The sequence below is a fragment of the Condylura cristata genome, unplaced genomic scaffold (genome assembly GCF_000260355.1).
Source record: "Condylura cristata isolate star-nosed mole 26May11 unplaced genomic scaffold, ConCri1.0 scaffold00018, whole genome shotgun sequence".
Taxonomy (NCBI): Eukaryota; Metazoa; Chordata; class Mammalia; order Eulipotyphla; family Talpidae; genus Condylura; species Condylura cristata.
In genome coordinates, this window is record NW_004567119.1 from 948,488 (window position 1) to 971,359 (window position 22,872).

At 45.1% G+C, this 22,872-nt stretch overlaps 1 long non-coding RNA gene across 2 annotated transcripts in view; it reads right to left on the reverse strand.

Annotated features, from left to right (window-relative positions):
- LOC105853822 overlaps nucleotides 1–22,872 on the reverse strand; it is a 97,694-nt gene that overhangs the window by 43,082 nt on the left and 31,740 nt on the right. For both annotated transcript variants that reach the window (XR_001145594.1, XR_001145593.1), the window contains exons 3-5: nucleotides 10,153–10,189; nucleotides 9,483–9,595; nucleotides 7,336–7,418 (exon numbers count right to left, since the gene is read on the reverse strand). This is a non-coding gene — a long non-coding RNA (uncharacterized LOC105853822). The remainder of the gene's footprint in view (nucleotides 1–7,335; nucleotides 7,419–9,482; nucleotides 9,596–10,152; nucleotides 10,190–22,872) is intronic.

The window sequence follows — 22,872 nt, forward strand, 5'->3', positions numbered from 1 at the left end:
TTTATATATCATATGTCAAATTAACTTTTACCAGAAAACTATAAATGAGACTTTTTGCATTGGTTTTATTGACAAACTGAGACTCAGAAAAGAAAATTAAGGGAAGAAATTGTTACCTGGCAGAAATATGTTGTCATGTTAAATCCTCCCCCTGACACCTCAGTATCGCAGGGTCCAGGCTCCCAGGGATGGGGCCAGAAATTCTTGAGTTCCATCATATAAATAAAGAGTTCTGAGCAATACCTTGCATCTTTATAGTCTTGATAGTTTTCAATACTTTCAACAGACATGATCTCTTCACAGCCTCAGGTAGTTAAGGCAAATTTATGTCTCTGCCGTCCAAGTAGAGGAACCAGCTCTTGGACCACAAAGATTGTGTCAAGGACTGAGACAACCCATCCTGCCGAGGTGGGCAGTAGTTGCTCTCCTCTGGCCTTCCTGTGTCAGAAGAAGTTCAGCTTATTCTGCTCACGTAGCGCTAACACAGTATCCCTCGGCCAGAATTGCCTTTTATTCTATCCATACCTAACTCAAATTATCCCACTGAAGATTTGCATTTCAAAAGATATATAAATAAGACTTGGTAAATGAATGCTTTCAGAGTTGATTTTTTTTTATTTTGCATAATAACTGAAGTCACTGGAGTTAAAGCACACAAATTCAGATAGAACTAGGCTCTGTCTCATCTCCATTCTCTATGGCAAACTAACAAGGAGTTTGGGCCTGGGCATGTTCATGCATCTTGGAGGTTCAGTTCCCTCTTCTAAATGTAGACACTATTATTGGAGTCACTGTTCCCCTGAAGGAAAATAAAAATAAAAATTAAAAAAAAAAACAGGAACAATGTACTAACCAAAAGCATCTACTACGCTATGGCGTTCAAATCATTTTCCTGTCAATGACATTCTCTTGGAATCAGGGTTGCGAGATTCAAAATCAGTCTTAATACCTTTAGACTAATCAATTTAGTGTACAGCTCAACCCATTTTATGAGGGTCTTCCCTTCTAATAATTAACATAATTATAGCTCCCTTGTTTTGTAGTCATGGTAATAATTTAGCAAATTATGTATAAAGAACTTCAAATAATATCTGAAATATAATCCATGCTCAAACACATTGTGACTTTCCTCATTTTTCTAATTAGAGTCATTTCAGCAGCAAAAAAAGAACTTAAGCTATCGAGGGGCCCTAAGAATACAGCACTCTCTGAGAACCCGGAAAATGAAGGACTGTAGGTAGTTTCACGAGGAGACTGGTCAGTCAAGATGGCTGACCCAGGAGCACAGGCAGACAGGCCCCTGGTGGAGGGTGGGCCCGAGCCACTTCTAGCCATGTAAAGTAACCATGCGGAGAACATTCTGAAGGGCTACTGACAAGGGAGACTTTCTAGAAGAAAGTACAGTCAAGGAGTCCTCTCCACTGCGCCCATTTAGAAAACAAATCCACCTCAGTGCACCAGAATGTATTCTTGCCGAAGCTTATGCTACCCAGGGAAGGATGAGCAGATATGTTACTTCGTGGATTTCAAGCTCCAGAGCACCTGATGTTTCAAAGCTTTCTCATTTTCCACAAGTAATTATACTCACACACATGTTTTAATGATAGCTATCTGCACTGAAACCATAGTACACAGGCTTTTAAGTTAAGGCATTTAACTGTTTATTTCTTCTTTCATTGAGACCTCCCTTCCCGGCCATCAGCTCTGCTGTTAGATAACCAGCTTTCCCCTTCTTGCACCCTGAGACCATCCGGCACCAGACAGATGAATCACAGTGAGGGAGTCACTCCAGACTACACCAGCCATTGTCTCAGAAGAGCTGAAAGTCCTAACCAGTCAGGAACTGACAGTGAAATTGAAAGCCAGCTAGCGTCAAAGCAGGTGTAGGGTGAGCAGCGGACTGATAAATGTGGCTATACTACTAGAGGAACATACCCTCCACTCCTTCCTCAGAGAGGAAAATGACCAGGAGTGAGCACTGGACATAGGAATGGAACCCATCAAACTGCATGTTCAGCGGGTCGCCCTGGTGCCCTGACTCCATCACCAGACAGGAAGGTCTTGCTTTCTGGGCTCCAACCTGGCAGGCCTGGAACCTAAGGCTTCCAAAATGCTGACCTCAGCCCCTCCAAAGTAGCTCAGTCTCCAGACTTTGTAACCAAGAAAAACTTGAAGGGAAGAGGCGACGCTGAGTTCAAAGAAACTAGGCCATGATAAAGACTCATAACAGGAAATGCAAACTTGGTGAAACAAACGCTGTGCTTGACATTTACTTCATGCTTCACAGCATTTCATATTACATCAAAATGGTATCAAATGGTCCCTGAGAATTCTCTTGTAGAACTGTAGATGCAGTCAATGATGAATGTACATGGTGAACAGATTTAGTAATGAGTCAGGATATTGACTCATGAATTTAATTTCCATTATTACCAGACACCTCACACACACACACACACACACACACACACACACACACATCCTCACATTTCTAAATTTATGATTTTTAATTACAAGAAGAAAATTTAATTCAAGAGAAGAATTTGCTTTGGTCTTAAGAATTCTAACATCTTTGGTTTATGGAGTGAATTGCATTTCTTCCTGTCAAACTATAGCAAAATTGACTTTGTTGCAAGCAATATTCTACTACAAAATTTTTAATATAACTGGAAAATCAAAAAGGGCAATGAAGGGGCAGGTTCTGTGCCTCAATGTCATATGCAATGTTCGAAAACCAATGCTACCTCAGTAAATAAGAACAGTGATAAAAAATCCCCTTTTAGTAAAATGAAAAAAAAAAAAAGTCAGGGACACTGAGCATAAAAGTACTTAGTTTGTATAGGTCAATCTGCAAGGAATAAAATTTGGTGTGAAATTGATCTCCTTATTTCATGATCTTTGAGATGATATGTTAATTCTACAATGAAATATCTGTTTAAATTAGAAACTCCATAGGTAGTGTATTAAACGTAGTGATCGACCTTAAGAAAACAGCATCTTAAAGAACAAAGGCATCAAGCTGGACTTTGAATTTCTGCTATAGAAGCTCAGAGTGAAAGTGCATACATACACACACACACACACTTTGCCACGATGAGTAAAGCAGTGAGGTAAACATTAAGAACCCCAAGGAAAGCCAAAGGATAGAAATATTAGACTGGTCTTAAAGTCATGAATCTGTATCAGAATCAATAACCCATCTGATGCCCATGAGGGCTTCACTTCTACGCGCTTTGGAGACAGTGGCAGCTGGTGGTCCTGTCCTGTTTCTGCTTCTGCCGCAGGAACAGCCGGGCAAGCCTGCAAGAGTGAGCCACAGCCCACTTTAGTGTGGAAGCGACACGCTGCCCAAGGTGGCTGTTGTGTTTCAGCGAACAGTTCCAGACAAGTGTTCACTCTCCAAGCGATGACCTCTCCTGCCCAGACAGAACACAGCATGGCGCACGGAACTGAGCTACCTGGATTATGGGTAAATAAACCTCCATTGAGAGGGGAGGGATGCTCAGTGTTGTCTCAGTCCTAGACCCAAATGGAAGTCACGTGATGACTCAACAGAACTCACTAAGCCAGGCTCTACCAACTTGCATATCTTTTTGTGTCTAAACCCTACAACTGCCCAGAACCCCACGCCCTGAGAAACGACTTGGGCGCCTTTCCTTGAAGTTCCTACAGGAGCACCTTAAACCAAACTGCTTCTTTCTCAAAGGCTGTGGCAAGGTTATCGGCTTCTGTGCACTGGGTGGAGGGACCATGTTTAGCAACAACTGCACAAGACCAAAAGGAGCTGTCATGAGAGGGGAAACCGGGAAGCGCGTCCCTAAAAGGCTATTTCTCTGCGCATGTGCGTGTGTGTGGTTCATGTGTCCTGGGCTGATAGAATGGGCAGTTGATGGAGTTTTTCTGAAAAAATCATCTGGAAGGGAACATGATGTATTTGATTGAAACGAGGTAAAGTGCCTTTTTGAGAGCACCTTTACTAGAAAGTCCACTTGCTTCGGAAAACCGGTCCAGAATTATAGGAGATGAAGGCGGTGTATTAGAAAAGATGCGATGCTTTGGATGAGGAGCCGAGAAATAAGGGTGAACTGGGATCCTGTTATCTCACTGCCCCCAAAACTGATAAAATCCCAACGTATAGCTAGTACTCAGAAAACGTTTTAAAAACAGTAAAAGGACAAAGCCTCTCAAGGGTTATTCAGCTGTTTTGCTGTTGTTGATTCCTTTCTATCACAAAAAAAATGTATTTAAAAACTCAAATGGAAGTGAAAAAACAATGAAATTCATCTCAGTAATTTCCTAGTCCTGTAAGATTTATAGGAACCGTTTCCTGGAATATTTTATTTTCGTTTCTTCCCTTTTTCACAGATTAAGCAATATAGATCTATAATGCATTGATGCAATCAATTGCTTCTTAAAATTCTTTGTCAGTGGCATTTATTAATCATCATAATAGTATTTATAAATTTAAAATTCTAACCAAGCAGACTCCCTTAATATTTGTGACTTATGTGATATTATCTCACTTACACTAAGACACTTGCAATGATTTAGTACAGACAGAGTTTGCCAAAGAGAGAAGCCGGTAGAGTAGATGGCTTATAATCACCACCCTCATCACCCTCAGTCGGAAAGTGTGATTCAGGTCTATTTGCACAAGCTGCTTTGCTGGGCACTTCTTCAAACACCTTATCCAGAGAATAAATCAGCAGCTGGCTGACAACAGTGTTCCCGAAAACAATCAAATTTTAAAATAATATTGAAATATATGGTTCGGTAAGAAAAATGTTTGCCTTAAAAACCCAGATATTATGGGAAGTCAATGCAGACATTCAAGATTAAGTTCGCCATAAAAGCATGTACTGAATTTTGAGAGGGACACTTAATGGAGAACTTTTTTCATTCTGAACCGCTTTGCATTCACTAGAAGCGAAAGAGAGCAGGGAGGTTGCTTTTTGAAAAATATCCCATTCATTGAATTCTTACTTATACAGAGTTTTGAATCTGGCAAAGGAGTTCAACGCAGATCTTTCAAGTAACATGTCCGTTTTTAAAGCTCGAGGATTTATTTCCAATTTTTCCCCAAACAAACCCCTTCTTTGCCATCTCAAGTTTTCTATTTCATTGTGTCAAATAGCCAAACTCAAAATAGAAAGGAAATAGCAGGGATTTGTCAGGACACTAAATACTGGCCCCGATTCTGTGCTTCGGAATCTTAATGGGAAAAAGTGGTGGAGTGGACTAGGCATGCCCTTGCCATCCAGTCTTGCTGTCAGGCCAGCTGTGGGTCAGCCCCAGCCGTGACCGGACCCTGCATAACGCATGGCCTTGCTTTCCTCTTGGGAAGGGATCATTATGCATCCTTCATAGGTGCATTAGTGCTTCCCGAGAATGATAAAACCCGAAGATAACACCACTGGATAGGAGACACATGGGCTGCGCTTACTAGGACGAATCGCTCGCCTCAGAGCGCCCAGCAGACGCCATGACGCGTGTCTGAGCTGACACGCCGGCCGGTCCCCAGGGCAACCGCACGGCAGTCCGCACACGGGCCACTTTCCGAGGAGCCTTTGCACGAGAGAGGCCTGCGTGCGGCCGGTGTGGAGGCGGAAGGCACTGCACGCGAGCGAGGAGCTCTGGCGGGAAGGGCCCCGCAGAGAGAAGGCAGGGTCTTGGTTCTGAGCAGAGAGGGCAGGTGCCTCAGGGCGCCAAGGAACTGGGCTCAAGGGGCCCTGACCTGCGCCCCTCGCTCGGGCGGACGACAGGCGCTCGCGGGTGCTGGCGACTCGGGGCCCAGGGCCGGACCCCGCAGGCCGAGCCAGGAGGGGCCTTCTGCAGCCAGGGAAGACGAGCTGGTCCCCGGCTGGAGGCACCCTTTGCCGTGAGGGCGTTTTTTTATTATTATTATTTGCAAGAGTAATTTCATATTAGCACCATCAGAAGAGCAGCCGCCTCCATTTCATCGAGGCAACGCGTGACGATGTTTAATTCTAAAACCCGCCGGCCGCTGTCTGCTGCCAGCGCCCGCGGGCTGGGCCCAGGCCTGGCGGCCCCGCGGGCCGGCGTGCCAGGAGAAGCGCCTATGTTGTCAGTCATGGGGATCATTGTATCTGTCTCCACAGATAAAATCTGACCTCCTAGATAATCCAGCGGTAAGAGAACGGGCATTTTGACGCGAACACCTTGTCCACACAACAGAGCCTCTGCCTGTGTGCGTGACTTAGGCCACTCACCTCCCAGTCGCCACTGCCCACACCGGTAGCTCATTTGCATGCCTTTGCTGCCTTGTAAAAACCAGAAGCCTAGCTGAAACAGGCTTCTTACTACCCCCATACTTAAAAAATCAAAAATGAAGACTAAGGATTTGTTGGCCTTCTCAAGAAAGAGCACAGTCTGCATGTCTGGCATTTAGTCAGGGCACAGCAGGAATAAGCACTCAAGAAAACGTTGCAAAAGTCTTCCTCAGACACGAACACCATGAATGTGCCAACGACAGAGCCCCTGAGCGCCCAGCAAAGGCCAGGCACAGTCAGCGTATCCCGGAACCGGCTGATAGGAATGAGTTAACTAGTGCGTCCCTCTGCTGTGCAGACTACCGTTTAATCCGGCACCAGCCGCCCAAGCCAGGGACAGACAGGGACAGGCGTCAGCGTGTGTCCATGCTCCACCTCAGCCGTAAGGTGCAGAAGACCAAGCCCCTGAGGATGGGGTGAGCGCAAGCTCTGGAACGAAACCCAGGCTGGAAAGAAGCACCGAGGGGAGAAGGCGACTGTTCAGCCTGGAGCTGACTTTGCTATTCAGTCTATGTTTGAAAAATAATTAGGTAGGAATGTCTGAAGCTTAGGAATGATGGGCAAGATCAGACAAGAGAAAAGGGTTCTTGCACCAGGGTGGTCTCTATGGAAACTGTCAGATGGGCAGGCCTCCCAGAGCCAGCTGCCTTCACAGAGGCTGCGGGTGACCGGGGAGGGTAAGTCCCGGAGATAAGACCTTAACGTTCCCCCAATGTCCTCGGTACATAAGAAGGGCTATCCCGAGACAGCTGGATTTCTCTTGCGACTCTGTCTCCAATTTGAGATAAGAATGCATATTTGTGGGCAGGCCTTTTCTTAAATAAGCCAACTTTTAAATGAATTTTAAGTTTAATTCCAAAATTAAGTTTTAACTACTCAAAACCACTTGGCAGAAATGGACATCACAGCAAACACATATTCCGACCTGCAAAATGCAAATGTCCTATTTTACCACCAGAAGCTCCATGCTTTGTCTTCACTTTGAAGGTGATAAGTAACCCAATTTGCAGAGATAAAAAAAGAAGGTAGCAGAGAAATAAAATACCTGGTCTCAGTGAAGGACAGAATCCAGGATTCTGCAGATTGCTGTTTCTCCTGCAACAGCAAACACTTGGCTTTCTTCTTTAGCTAAAAGAGGAAGAAGGCTAAATTGGCACTGTTGTTATGTCTAGGTTATTCTGGTTAATGGCCATAACAGTTCTTTCTAGAAGATATAACTGTTTTCAGTTTTTGATAATGAAATGGAGGCTGAGATTGCCCAAGGAAATGGTGTGTGATCACAGTTAGCAATGGAAGAGTTTCGATATAAACTTACCTCTATCTTACTATTTTATTCATGCAGCAAGCATTTATTAATCATCTAAAGTAGGCCAGGAACCATACTAGGTAAATACTTCTCCAGTAATCGTTGGAATTTTCTGTGATATCTTCTAAGATAAATCATTTAACCTTTTTCATTGCCAGTTTCACTGTAAGATGTGGATAATTCTATCTCCCCTATGATGTTGAAATAATATACATGAGATTGTTTTATAGAATTATAAAGTGCTGTGCAAACATTAGTTTCAGACAAATAACTGGGTTCATGTTTTTGCATTAGCATAGGCAAATATTTGTGAGTACAGTGAGAAGGATAAAGAAGAGACTTTAGGGAAAGCACTCAACAATTGTAGCTGACCATCTGAGTTGGGTAACAAAATACCAGACTGTGTGGCCTGGAAGCAGCAGAATTGCATTGCTCACATTTTGACAGCTGGGATCAAAATGCTGATATAGCTTGTGTCCAGCGAGAGCCACGGCCATGTGCTTCAATGGCAGGTTTTTCAGTGTCTTCCCCTGATGGGAGGGGCAGGTAGACTGACGTCTTCCATGAGAACACTGGCTCCATGCCTGCCCGCTCAGGCTCCCTGAGCTAGTAAGTCCCCAAAGCCCCCTCTCAACTTTAGCCCTCTGGAGGGGACAGAGCATTCAGGCCCAGCACCACCAATAGCCGGCAAAGCATCTCTAGGTATAGGCTCGCTGGAGGACACAGAGAACAGAGATGCCATGTGTCGGGGGAATAGGTTCTGAAGAGCTGCGGTCACTCCAGCTGGTGGTGCTGAGGATGGATCTTGGCTCAGAGAAGAGTCTGAAATGAGCGAGGTGTTCTGGGATGAGAAAGGCTAATGAAATTCAGCCCCAGAGAAGCATGATCTGAGAGAGATGAGTGCAGACAGGAAGGAGTAGGCCACAGAGACAAGAGAATGCAGCGTAGACACCACCTCGGAGGGCTGAGCAGCAGACACAATGTCCCAGCTACTGTCAGGCCTTCACCTCCCCATGCGGCTGTCCCTATGGTTTGGATGATACAAAACAACTAACATTAAGAAGCCATCGCATATGGAATTCATACTGTGCACGATTTAATTGGGCTTGAGTTTCAAAAATCTAGACCTCCTAAAATGAATGCATTGAGTTTCAGAAGCATTTTCGTTAAGTCACACCGAGCCGTTTTAATTCACCATGTTGAAATTCTTTCAGGAAATATCTAACTTGTACTTTAACCAAGTGAGCATGAATACAGTCTTCGAGACTCAACAGATTATAATAATTTTCTTGTTGACAGGTGAGACATCAAGGTAAGAAGTTACTGCTTTATTTGAGGACGATTTGTCTCATGGAGCTGCAGTAATAGGACATTGTTCCGGAGGAAGGAAATCCCATCGCTGCTCTTATGGGCGGGTGGGTAAAGATGAGGGAAGCAAGCATGTGTAGGGATGAATCCACACATTACTAGTGTAGGCTACCAGTGTAGACTACCGATGAGAAATTAGTCTGTTGCGCTATTTTTGTATACTTGAGTTTCTAAAGTATTTCTTTTGACCCATATGCAATTGATTATATATTAGTGCCATTAAAATGACATATTCTAGTGATATTGGAAATGCTATAGTATCAACATGACTTGATAAAATCAGATGTGAAAGATTGATTCAATAAAACAAAATGGTGGATAAAATCATGTAATCTGTTTACTGATAGGTAGATAAAAATAAATAATGAGTAAGAAGTGAAAGTGTCATGGACCCAATATGTGTGCCTCCCTAAAACGCATTGATTGAGTCCCCCAAATTCCAGCGTGGCTGTATTTGAAGACAGGTATCTCTAAAGAAGGCATTAGGGGTACATGGGGCCATAGGCTGGGACACTGACCTCAATATCAGGTCTTTGCAGCAAACAGCGGAGAGCTCACTCTGCGCCCCTCACGAGCTGAGCAAGTGGCCTCACCAGTCGGTGGCCCGGGATGGGTACTGCGGCCTCCACGCCTGGAAGGAAACGGTTTCTGTCAGGCTCCCAGTCTGCAGTGCTGTTAGGGGAGCATGATATGGTGGCACCGAGACATTGTATGTTGGAACAGAAGTTGTGTTTTCAGGGCTAACGTGTTAGGGCAGATCGGAGTGGGAGTTCATCTCTGGCAAGGCTGACGCTAACAGGCCGCCTTTGCAAAGTGCGGCGCCGTTTCAAACGAAGATCTCTCACCCCTAATTTGGACTGGTTCTGTTTTTGTTGGAAGTCAACCAACAGAAACAGCGCGTTCCCCGGTAGGGAGCGGCTCGCTGGGGAGAGCGCCCACACCTGCCATCATGTCAGCATGGCCGGAGAGCAGGGCCTCTCAGGAGCAGACAGGAAAAGGGAAAATCGATGCTAAGGGCACAGAAAATCAAATGTCAGGAAAATACAGCGGTGGGAGGGAGCAGCAAAAGTACAAATGTTTACTAGTCGAAAAATGGTGTCAAAATGATTTTTAGAACTAAGCGAATACATATTTATGGAGTATCTTATTCTTCCCAACATTCATAAGGAGGAACTTCAGCAAACTCACATAACACAGAAGTCAAGTGGCCTGCAGGCGTCTGGGCCTAAAGTGACAGAAAATAAAACACATTGAATTATGCATGTTCTCACTTAAAATGGAAACAAATATAAAAAATAACTTAATAATTCCCTCACATTCCTCCAACACTACACAATACAGCCACAGTTTGGAATAAACGCCAGGCTCCCACAGGTTAAAAGCATTTTATTTAATTGTGCTGTTTCTTCTGTCAACATCCAGGACCATGTAGATCATGCTCCTTATAGCACTGCTTAAAGCTATAAATATTTTCATTTATCAGTAATTAAAAATTCATTAGCGTCGCCTCCACTACAAGTAGATGGGAAAACAAATTACAAGTATTATAAAATTGTGTTGACATTGTTATTGATGGCCAATATTACAGAAACTGTTTTTACATACAAGTGAAATACTGAAACCTTGACTAAGGAACAATCATCTTATTTTAAATACTTGGCCCATCGGGAATGCTGAATAAAAGCGTGTGGGGCATCCCTGCATTGAATTTTCCGATGCGGGTCTCTGGAGCTTATCTTGAAACATTGCGATTTGAAAACTGTTCTGTCTAAATAAGAAACATTTCTGAGTAGTGAATGTAATGACTTAGAAAGCTCTCATGGTGTCACCTGTCTAAGGTATGATCTGTTTAATGACAACAATCATCTAGAAATGTATAAATGTATAAATTAATTAAACACTTTCTACATAATATATACATATATAACTCACATACTAGCTATATGAATTATGTTTTAGATATAATTTCTAAAATTAAAACAACTTAGAAAATTACATGTAAGTGTATCTCTATGCGAACTTGCTCTAAGAGAGTAAAATGTTGGATTTCCTGTCATGGTAAGGTCTGGGCCCGATTATAACAATAATCAGCACCACAACAGAAACAGCAGCATGTAATGACACCATTAACTCAAGAACCTAAAACAGCAACTACATTAATTATATTCATTATACTTAATTGAACATAATCATCTAACCTAACAATTCTTTGTACACTAATTAATAAAACAGCATGTCTTCTGGATAAAAAATGTATAAAAATAGTCTTTGAGTAGATCATTTCTAGTAAAAACGTGTGAGCCACAGATGTAATGCCCACAGAAGACACTGAATGATACTTCACACTCCAGTTCTAATGCACCTTACCGCTGCCCTCCACTGCCAGGCGTGCGCCTGTGGTGGGCATGATGCTGGCTGGGGGCAGCTTTTTCAGAGGTGCTTTGAGGATCTTTACTGTGCTGTGAACATGTGGTTTTGGAGAAGTTGTCACCCGCATTCCCACTGCTCCCTCTTTCTCAAAAGCCCCATGCAAGCCCTTTCACCCCCACACCGAGTACACCCACACCGAGTCCTACCTAAGGCAGTACTTCAAAGTCATCTTTACAAATAACATGCTACGTAAAATATGCCCATGTTGTCGCATTTTACACCGCTCTGAATGGAAAAGGCCTTTTCCCATGAAGGCTGGTGTCTGATAAATATTTGCATTGCTCCAGACCATTGTTCTGAAATCTTACAATATAGGATGAATGAAATTTCTGTTCTCATAAACTTACCATTCTATTGGGAGAGGTGACGTGTCAAAACTTGATGTTTTCTTCCTCCTAAGTTTCTTTGTCAGTGAAACAACCCAACAAGTTCAACGCCGGGGCCGTCACAGGGCCGGGGACACACCCTCCCTCTCTGCTCCCCGTGGTGGCTCGCTCTTCCTGTCACACTGCCTCGGCTCCACCCTGCCCACTGCTCGGCTTGCCAACTGCCCATGTGACCCTGCTCGCCAACACCAGCTTCTCCACCCCATCACATTCCCTCGTGGGTACCCATCTTCCCTCCATCCCGTCCCAGCAAGTAAAAGTGCTACTGAACTATATAAGCAGAATGTGAATTTTCCCCATAATTCAGATGGATGCCAAAAATGTTACCAGGAGGAATTAAACACTTTGGCTATGATTTTCATGGTTCTTTCCCATTTTTTCTTGTGCCTATCTCAGTGAACACTTCGGTCAAGTATTCAGAAGAGCACACAGCTGCTATTCAAGCCATCAGTGACCCTCTATAGTTCCAACCCACAGTCCAGCGCCAGGGTGCACACTTCTGATATTTTTCAAATAAAAACCCAGTTTCAGGTCACCACTACAGGGATCCTGTTTGAGAAAGATGGTTTCAGTGGCAAAGTAACCGAGTGTAAGACCTGTGCTGTGTAAGTCTGAGGGTGATATTGTCAGAGGGGCAAAGCTAAGACACGCAGGTGAAGCACCAAGCTCAGCTCCATGGACAGCGAGCGAAGAGGCGTCTAGCCAGAGTCCCAAGGAACCCTGACCTTCACGTCTTCACAAATTCCACCTGGTGTTGGTAAGAACCCCAACTCTTCCATACTGAACACAAATCCAGCACATTCCAAGGTGTTAGCTGGGAGGCTGGGAGCATCAAAACACCCCCCACCCCAGTCACCCAGGACCAGGCCTGCCAGACGACAGCATTGCCTCAGGACATTACCAGGTGACTGCGTAATGTGTACTCACCGCTACTGTTAATCACTGTGAAAACAGGTAGAATTATCCAACAAATTTCAATAACATAAATGATAAATACGGAATACGCTATATTCCCTACTATTATTTAAACATCTTTGGGTTATTTATTTTTTCACTGAGTATAAAAATAAGTACAAAGGTAACTTATGACGTGATAGTCCAATTTTAGATGGTTCCAGACATTTCTACTAATAATTTATCCATTTAAAAATGTGAAATATAAAACGTTGGACTTGATAAAATCTAATTTTCAAATACAGGAATTACTTCTAAAGAGAAATCTTGGAGCAAATATTCAGACAGAAAAACAAATCATTGAATGTGAAAAGCTTAATGATAAAGGTATTAACTTCTAGTCTGAAAATTTATAGTCTATTAGAGAAATAAATTCGCTTCCCATATTTGCGCAACATATTTTCCAGCAAGTTTTCAATATTCCTGTGCATTACAGAATTTGCATTACAAAGAAGCTCTAGAAACAATACTCTGTCATAACTATGGTTACTAAAACCAAAAGGCAATTCAAATTCATAAAGCTTTCATGAAATTCTTCTATATGCAAGGCACCAGGAGCGACTCTAGGTAAACAACGAATCAAAAGCAGATCCATTCTAGTTCCTGAATATTTCAGCAAAGTAGAATAAGCATAAATAAGCAATAAAAGCATATTATGATAAGGGGTGCAATAAAGGTATGTGCACACAGCTGAGCACTGGGAGTGGGTGGCAGAGAGCAGACGCCCATCAGGGAACCCAGCATCCATCAGCAGCAGGAATCCATCACCGAAAAGCGCCCGGAGCAGGTGAGAGCAAAGGAATAAAGAGTCTAGGGAATAAAAGGAGAAATGGAATGCCTCGAGGTTTGCCAAAGCCAAGTACCACAAACTGGGGCAAAGGAGAAACGTTGTCTCGTTCTGGAGACTCGAGTGTTGCGTCCGGCCTTGGCTGCTGGTTTTCCCCCAGGGGTCAGGCCCCTCTGGTCCCATGTGCCTGGGGCGGGGTGGCCCCGGATCCTAGACTCGCATGTCTGCCTCAGTTTCCAGTGGCATCTGTCTCCATAGATGCCACTGCTGTCCTCTGAGGACACCGGGCATCTGGGCGTCTGCACATACAGCCTATCAAATACTATAGGGCCACGTGTGGGACAGGGCTGCTACAGACAACACGCTGGAGAGGTGGGTGGGGAGGGCGCCTTGCGCTGCATTCAAAAACCAGGGCTCCCAGTCCTCTCTTTCTTTGATCCTATATACACCTTTGTTTTCTGTTTGTTTTTAACCAGCCCTGTTTATGCCTGCACAGTACAGGATTTCTCCCTCCTGTCCCACCACTACGGATACCACAGGCAGCCCCACCCTTCACGGCTCTCCCTCCTGTATTTATATAAATGTGTTTGATTGATATTTTGTGTTATTGAAATCAAAATAACAGGGACTAACTTTACTTCTATCGATCTTCTTATACAGTAGTAGAGAATGATATCAACTGACTCATAACCACTGCGAGTGTGAAAAAAAGAGTCACCCAGCCAGGCACCTCACAGTTCTCACAGCTGGTGTCTATGATTAATCTCAAGGGACAGAGACTCCCCCCGCCCCACCCCCCACACACACCCTGAGCATAGACTCTAGGTCAGCACTGGACACCTCTGGGACCCAAGCTTGCGTGAGACCCTCGCGGACCGTATCAGCACACCATTACTTAAAAACCAGCACCTATTTCAGGAGTGCAGGTACCCATGCAACTATTCTTGCAGTGTTCAGAGAAGGCTCTTTAATTTCTAAAGCTCTAACACTGAAAACATCCCGCGATATTAGCAAAGGACCAGAGGTGCCGGGCACAAAGTAAAAGCAGTCTGGGTCCTGGTTCATCAGATTTTATTTCTGTTGGGGACATTCACTCAACATAAAGAGCACCAGCAGAGAAAGCCCGTGACAAACGCTTCTCCAGACACCAGTTGACTCAGCAAGTGTTAGACTCCGCTGGCAAATCGCAGCGGCGGTAAATAATAGGGTTAACTGACGGCCTTTTTCTGCTTCAAAAGTCAGTTGTGCTCATCGGAAGAAAAAAACAACCAAAGTCAGCAGCAATATCATGTTAATAAGCGATTTCCATGTTGTCCAGCATGACTGCTGTTTATCAGCCTGAGCTGCGCGCTGTGCGGGCTGGGCCCTCGTGTGGAGCGCGGGACAGCAGGCAGCAGTGGACAGGGGCCTGCTTTCTGCCGGGCCACATCTGGCCAGCAGTAGCTTCATGCTACAACGCATGAGCATGAGAATAATTCTGAAACCCCGGTTTCCCGGCCCCACTACATCCAGCGAATGAGAACTGTTGGAGGTGGACGCCTGGATTGGGTTTTCTGAGGACACCCGAGAGTGACCTTCCTGTAGCCACGGTGACAATACCTGGGGTCCAGAGCACCCTGTCCTCCCGCAGCAGGAGCTCGAGAGGCCCCGGGGCCGGCTGCTTCGTGACAGCCCTCAGGAAAGCTGCTGTGACCAGCGCGGGCAGGGGGCGTCACTCCTGCAGGCGAGACCAGAGTCCCAGGAGGGCGGGCTGCCAGCACTCAGCAGCTTCCCATTTCCAGCCCCGCGATTCTGAACTATCAGGTTATGAGAGGATGATGGCACGCTTTCTCCCCGCAGCTCCAGGCTGACGCGAGCATGCTCGTCCCTTTAAGTTGAAAGTTTGCCCTTCTCTAAGAACGGCAGAAGAATACCAAAAAAAAAAAATCTTGCCGTGTGCTGCGGTCCGAGGTACTGACCGCCTGGGCCTGCGGGACCCAGGCTTCGGGGTGAGTTTCCTCAATGCAGCGGCATTTCAACAGCACTAGGAAAACGTCCCTCATGAACTAACACGGTGACTAGGCCGAGTGGCGGGGCCTCCCTGGAGGGGCAGGCTTCGGTCTCGGTGTGCCGGCCTCTGCGGCAGTTCTGTTCCAGCCCAGGGAGCTGACTTCTGTCTCCCCGCTGCTCCCCTCAGCAGTGGATTTCAGTGCAGCCACCTGCTCTGCTCCCCACTCTGTCTCCGGGGAGTCCTCTCCTCCATCATCTCTGGCCTGCACTGCAGCTGCTGTATGCATAAATAAATATTTAAAAACACTAGGCCCTGGGCCTCCTGGTGGCGCAGCGGGTTAAAGTGCCGCACTGCAACGCCACTCCTGTGGCTTCAGGGCCAGTTCGATCCCCGGCCCGGAGGTGGCCACAGGGCGCGGCAGACCTCTCCTGGCCCGCCCGCTGCCCCCCTCAGCAGTGTGCTTCATCCATCTGCCTGTTCTGCTCCCCACTCTGTCTCTGGTGAAGCCTCTCACCCCCTGCACCTCTGGCCAGTACTCCACTTCTGTATGCACAAATAAGTAAATCTTTAAAAAAAAATTTAAAAGAATAATTAGGCCCCACAGACTGTGTTGTAGGGATGCGGGCCCTTGGTGATGGGGTGAAGTGAGCACAGCCCTCTGAAGACAGTGGTCTTGTACCCCTAAATCGTACAGAGTATTGTAATATACATAATATATCAGTCATCTCTGATCTGGTGGTCAGGATATGCTCACCTGTCTCACACCTTGACAGTTTTTACCCCTTCATAAGCTGACTCACTGCGTGGCGATCATGTAAGGCGAGGCCCTCAGCAAAGAAAACACCAGAGGGAAATGGCTCATATGTTGATGGCTGGATATTTTGCTCCCTATTTCAAACAGAAAATATCAAGATTCTGCCATATTTCCAAAAGCAGCTATGGCTAGGAAGTGAGGTCGCCGTGTACCGAAGAGAAAGGACTGAGCTGCAAAGCTGATTAATTTTCTGCTGTTGGAGCAGTGGTTTCCCATATTGGTTCTGACAGATCCTAAAATAAGATTGCCTCAACGCGCTGTTTCTTTTTGACCATCTAAAGCAATTCTGCTCTACAGGACTCTTTGGGAATGAACTAACTGTTAATTTTACGAAGTCTAATTACATATTCTGAACACGATGCCAGGACCTCACAATATTAGCACACGTGTCTACAGGCTGTGCTCAGGCGTTCAGGTTACTTTATCTATTAATCCAAAACTGTTAAATGTTTTTGTTTAAGATTTATTTATTTGTGCATACAGAACTGGGGTACAGGCCAGAGGTGCAGGGGCGGTGAGAGGACTCAAGAGACACAGTGGGGAGCAGAATGGGCAGCTGAGGAAGTGCACTGCTGAGGGGCGCAGCGGGGAGACAGGAGGGCCCCCTGCGTCCTGCGGGTCACCTGGGGCGCCGATGGAACTCTCTGGGAGCAGCTGCAGCTGGCCTGGCCGTGCCGTGCTCCGACCCGCTGTGCCACCACAGAGGGCACACACCCAACTTTTATAAAAGCCACACTAAGATATTTTCCCAGTTTTGCGAGGACGCGGATGGTTGAGGAACGGCCAAAAGTCACGGAGCTGAGTAAGATAGCCAGGACGCAAAGGCACGGGGATATTGCAGTTTGCAAGCGCCTTGGAGTGCAAAACCCCTTTCCTGTCTGTTGTTTCTACGAAAGTCAGATTCTGTAAGGAAACAGGACAGCTGAGCTGAGCTTGGGGGTGACATTCCTGGAACCCACCTCTGGAGGCGGGTGCTAGCCCCGGCGCCGGGAGGCCGCGGCGAGAGCCGCGCTCACTTTGCATGCCCGCTGCCTCTTGCAAAACGATCGTTAGATGCGCAGTCACTTTGCTCTAGACAGAGCTCTAATTATCGCAAGGAGTTTCATAGAATTCTAAAATAACAGTCATTTGAATTTTAAACACTTAAAATAATTACGTGTCATATAGCATTTTGGGGACAGAAAGGGGTTTCATGTCATTAGCTTTGAAGCTGGAGGGAGGTTTCAGCCCATCCAAAATGCCAGAAATAATTACTACAGAATTTCAATCTGGAATTAACTAAGAGTAACACATTTTCTCTTAGACTTGATAGAGCTTTGAGTGACTCAAATCCATGTTTTCATGTAGTGTATAAACCCTTTTCTTAAAAAAAGAGATTAATACAAGGATAATTTAGAACCAGACCAAAATTCCTTGGAAAGAGACTCGAAAGGGGCAGAGGAAGTGAGGTGCCCCCCCCCCCCGTGTGGGGCTGACAGGTACTTGGCCAATCACTCTGAAACTGCAGCTCTCAAGTGGGAGAATTGACCACAGCTGACCATCTTCAACCAAAGAAGTTCTGGTGCTTTGTTAGTACCAACCTATCTGCAAAGACAGAAATACATTTCACTGAAACAGCTTCGTTATCGATGCAGTATTCATTTAGCATTGAGCTTTTGTGGCTAAGAGTATATTGTATATGTTCACAATATTCAAATTTGCAATTATCTCTACAGCTAGACTCCTCTTCAGCTAGCGCAGTCTGTATGACGTGGGGAGGAGTCCAAGCTGGGGAAGGCATTGCCTCAGCTACAGCCTCCTCTAGTTCCCCGTCTCACAGAAGGGGAGCAAAGCAAAACAAACTATCACTGCAAGCTTCCAGAACATTCTCCTCCCTCACCACTGGAGTCAACCCCAATGGGGCTGCAGTCAAAGAGTGGATTCGAGCGAAAAGAACTACAGGCCGCTATCTCTAATGAGAGAGGCGTTGTTAGAGACAGCTAAGGACAAGAAGCCAAAACAAAGACCGGACGGGGATTCAAAGCACCCGAGACCTGCAAATGCAGGGAGACGTCAACCGGCTTCTACCCAATTAACCGGATTTTTAATAGGCCCAGATGTTTTGGCCAGTGATGTTAAGCAACAAGTTTTCTTGTGCTCGAAGATGAAAATCATCGCAACTTCATCTATGGATGTGTACGAGCAGAGGCGACCCTGCGTGGAGTGACAAACAGCTGCTGTGGGTGCTCCGTCTGAGCACCGGAGAACCCTGTTCCTTCCACACCACCAGCGAGTGCGCCCAGTGACTTCCTTCTAGAGCGCGCGGTGTGGGAAGGGGTGGGGGGAGGAAGTGTATGGAAGACAAAACCCACGTCAGTCAGGGACACAGGTCAGCGTGAAGCTCGCAGACGCTTGTGCGGGCCCTCAGCCAAACGCTGTGCTGGAGATGGCCTTTGACCTCTATGGCCCTCCCCCCACAAGCCCCGAGCCCCCATTTAATCATGAGAAGAACACCGGACCAATTTTCTTCAAGCCTGTTAAAGTCGTCAAAAAATGGAAGCTAAGAAATGCCAAGAGACGCGTCAGGAGAGTAACTTTGTGTAGTGGGGCCTAGACTTGATCTGAGACAAACCATGACACTAGGTAAGTCAAGAAATTTGAGCTGAACCGTGGGTAGCAGTGAATAATTTATATCAACATGACAATAAACATAAGATGTTAAGATGGTGATGGTGGAAGCAGCTATGTGCAAATCCTACTCTCTTTGTGATTTTTTTCTGTAAATCTAAACTGTCTTATAAAATAAAGATTACTTTTAAAAATCATACAGTCGGCCCTCCCTGGTGGCGCAGCGGGTCAAAGCGCAGCACTGAGAAGCTTAAGCCACTTTCCCATGAGTTCGATCCCCGCCTGCTCCGGAGGTGACCACATGGCTCGGTAGACCTCTCCTGACCCGCCCGCTGCTCCCCTCAGCAGTGGACTTCGTCCATCTGCCTGTTCTGCTCCCCGCTCTGTCTCTGGTGAAGCCTCTCGCCACCCCTGAGCCTCTGGCCTGTACCCCAGCTCTGTGTGCACAAGTAAATAAATCTTAAGAAAAAAAAAAAAAGAAGAAGAGAAAATCATACAGTCATGTGTGCTAAGGTTCCATTTTAAGTTCAGTTACGGGAGCAAACTCCAGGACACTGTGAAGTTTAGTCCTATTGTTATAGGGCACCCCAAATCTGTTAGAGGACAGGAGGAGAAAGGGGCACCCCTGAAGCCCAAAAAACCTGCCTGCACTAAGTGGGTTCTGCCATCCGCTGCAACAAGACAAAACATAAAACTTTAATGAAAAGAGACTTTAATACAGTGAATATACAATACGGAACACAAAGAATATAACTTCCAAATCAAACACCTGAAGTGACCCGTCCCCCTCGTGGGCAAAAGTCCACCCAAAAGGGGCTGGCCCAAAGCAAGGCCTGAAAGCCACCACGAGACTAAAGCACCTTCTGGCTGGGACCCATGGAAAAGGGTCAGAAATGGCCAGACAAGTCTGAGAGGAAAAGAGCAACATCAAAATCAATATAAACACGGCCACAATCACCTCCCTACAGGCCTCTCCCCCACATCTGCCTTCACCAGTCCAGGGCCAGGAAACAAGCCCGGTTTCTCCATCACATGCTCGCTGCTCCCTGTGGCTTCTTCAGGTCTCCTCCTTGTTCTCCATCTGCTTCATTTCCTTCTTTTCTCCCTTTCTCTGCTCAGCTCCACCCTCCTTCTGGGCAGGGCAGGGAACCTGGAACTTCCCTTTTTCCTAGGGACACCCTGTTACACTATGAGCATCTCAGTACTTTGTTGTTTCTTTTCAGGTACCCTGGAGTATTATACTGCATTAGCAACATCTTCAGAACATTTTAAGTTTCATGTTTTTAAAAGATGATGCATTATCAATGGAAGTTGTCAGTATATGAAAAGATGTTCAACATCACTATCATCAGAGAAAAGACACAAGCATGGCAATGAGATCGCCTCACACCTGTGGGAATGGCTGTTCTCAAAAAGATAATAACAAATGGCGATGATAATATGGAGGGAAGTGAAGTCACTATGGGTGGGAATGCGCATTGTGCGGACGCAGGAATCAGAGTCCCGCCGAAATTAAAACCAGAACAGTCATAGCATGCAGCAGTTGCACTTCCAGGTAGAATGTGAAGATAAATACAACCTCATGCTCATGGCAGCGCTATTTAAAAGAGGCAAGACATGGCAGAACCCTGAGTCCACAACAAGAGGGTAAAGAAAATACGGGATCTATATGCGATAGACGATAGAGCGTTACTCGGCCCAAGAAAAGGGGCCAAATTCTGCCATTTGTAACATTACAGATAGACTGGGAGAGCACTAGGTAACATAAAATAAATCAGAGAAAGACACACGCATATGATCTCCCCTTTATTTGGAACCTACAGAGAAAAAAAAGCAAGTTAACAGAGATAGTAGTTAGTGCTGCACAGTGCATGAGACAGTTGCTGTGGAGCTCACCTCCAAAGCTATCATCAGGAAAACTTGTAACTGTGGGTGTGATGGATGCTAACTGGACCATCGCAGTGATCAGTTCTGAGGGTGCAGAAATACAGACTGAATGCATCTGAAATGGGTATAACTGTCTATGTCAACTAAACTACTAGTAAACATTAAGTGAAAAACACCATTAAAGGGGCAAGCAAAACTACTTGTCATTTATCCCACGTAGCATTAATCATTTTATTAGCAAAATCTTGTGAGTGCCCTCAGTCCAGCCGCTGGGCTGGAGATGGTATTTGACCTCTATGGTTCTCCTCTGCATTCTGGAATGATTTATTTGCTTTCAAATACATAAAATCTGAGCGCCATTTACCTGAATAATTCCAGTAAGTCTACTATCATGAACAAATACATGCAATTGGAAGATATTCTGACTATATTTACTCCTTAAATTAAACTAATAATGTACAAATGCTCAGCAAGGAAGCAGAGTAAAATACAGGGGAAAGAAGAGGAAAAGAAGGGCAAATAACACTGTTTTTTTTCTCATAAAATCATAAGTTTATATGCTTTAATTAAATGTCAGTGATTCAGCAACTCATAAATTATAACAAATAATAGCTCACAAGTTATTTTACTTTTTCCCCAAAATCCTTGCCTCATATTATACAAAAGAAAAATGTGTGACATGTATATTAATGAGTTTATAAAAATAAAAAATTCAAATTCAAATAGGGGATAAATATATCAATATAATACTAGTTGTATACCACATAACTGTAACCATGCAGGCTTATAAAGGAGAAGTTTGATAAATTCTATGCCTGACACCAAAATTCCTACTCAAAAGAAAAAAAAAAACTGTCTTGACATAGTATGTTTAAACTTTTAAATTCTTGGTAAACATTTTTTAAATCATACTGAAAATTTTAAAACCTCATTTTCTTTTAGAAATGAAATTGTTTGTGTAATTTAAATTTTGACATATAATTAATAGGTTACATGGGCATTGAGTAACATAAGTACAAATGACTTTCTACTTTTTCCTATGGAAAGAAGCTATGTCAGAGGAATCAAAACCAGGCGTTTATTTAATGTCATAATATGGAGAAATAAACGTGTGATGGCTCAGCGTCTTCCAGTCATCAAAAGAAACAAGATGTTCTGAAATGCCAGTCACACGCATCCCTAACATTTGCTAGTGAGCTCAGGGATACATTAACATTCCGTGAGAAAAAGGCAGCCCTAATGTTAAAGGCCAATAAATCGAGATTAACTTCAATCATGGAAACACCAATGCTACTAAAGTTCCCAAAAAAGGAACAAATCTTACAGGTTCCTTAGAGAGGTCACACAGGGGTGGTGAGACTGAGCTGAACTTGCACTGGCCAGTAAATCGCGTTGCCTGGAAGGCGGGAACAGCTTCTTAGAGGCCACCACCGTCGAGACGGCTCAGGAAGAAACAACAGGAGCACGTCACTCACGGGCGGGACACCCCACCGGGCGCCAAAGCTGCCGAAAGCAAAGTCCAGGCGCAGAGGGTCTCCTATGTGAGGCTTTGCAAAGCCCCCAGGACCGCGGAAGCCTCTCCTCGGCAGACACCCCGAGAGGCCCACAGAGAATGCAGCCAGCGGCCACAGAGGGCCAACAGGACTGCTGTCACTGGTACAATTCTAAAACTCTTGCTTAAGTCTCTTCCCTGCTGAGTTAGGGCGTTAAGGGGGATAAAGACCTTGGCATTGAGCCTGTGAAATAATGATCCAGAAGCTGAAAACTGATCCAGGACCAAACCACCTTGCTTCGGTCCCCGCCATATTAAGTTTTCATGTCTGAACTACTGTGTCTACTCGAGAACATCAACTATTGGACGCAGAATATCAAGTCACCGCTTTCCACAGACTCAGTCAGTATCTGCAGCATTAAACATCACGTCCACATAGTGGCTGAAGTTTATGTTTTATTTAGAAAACATGGTATTAAAAAACCTGTGTTAGGGCCCTCCCTGGGGCGCAGCGGGTCACAGCACGGCACTAAGAAGCTAAAGCCGCTTCCGCATGAGTTC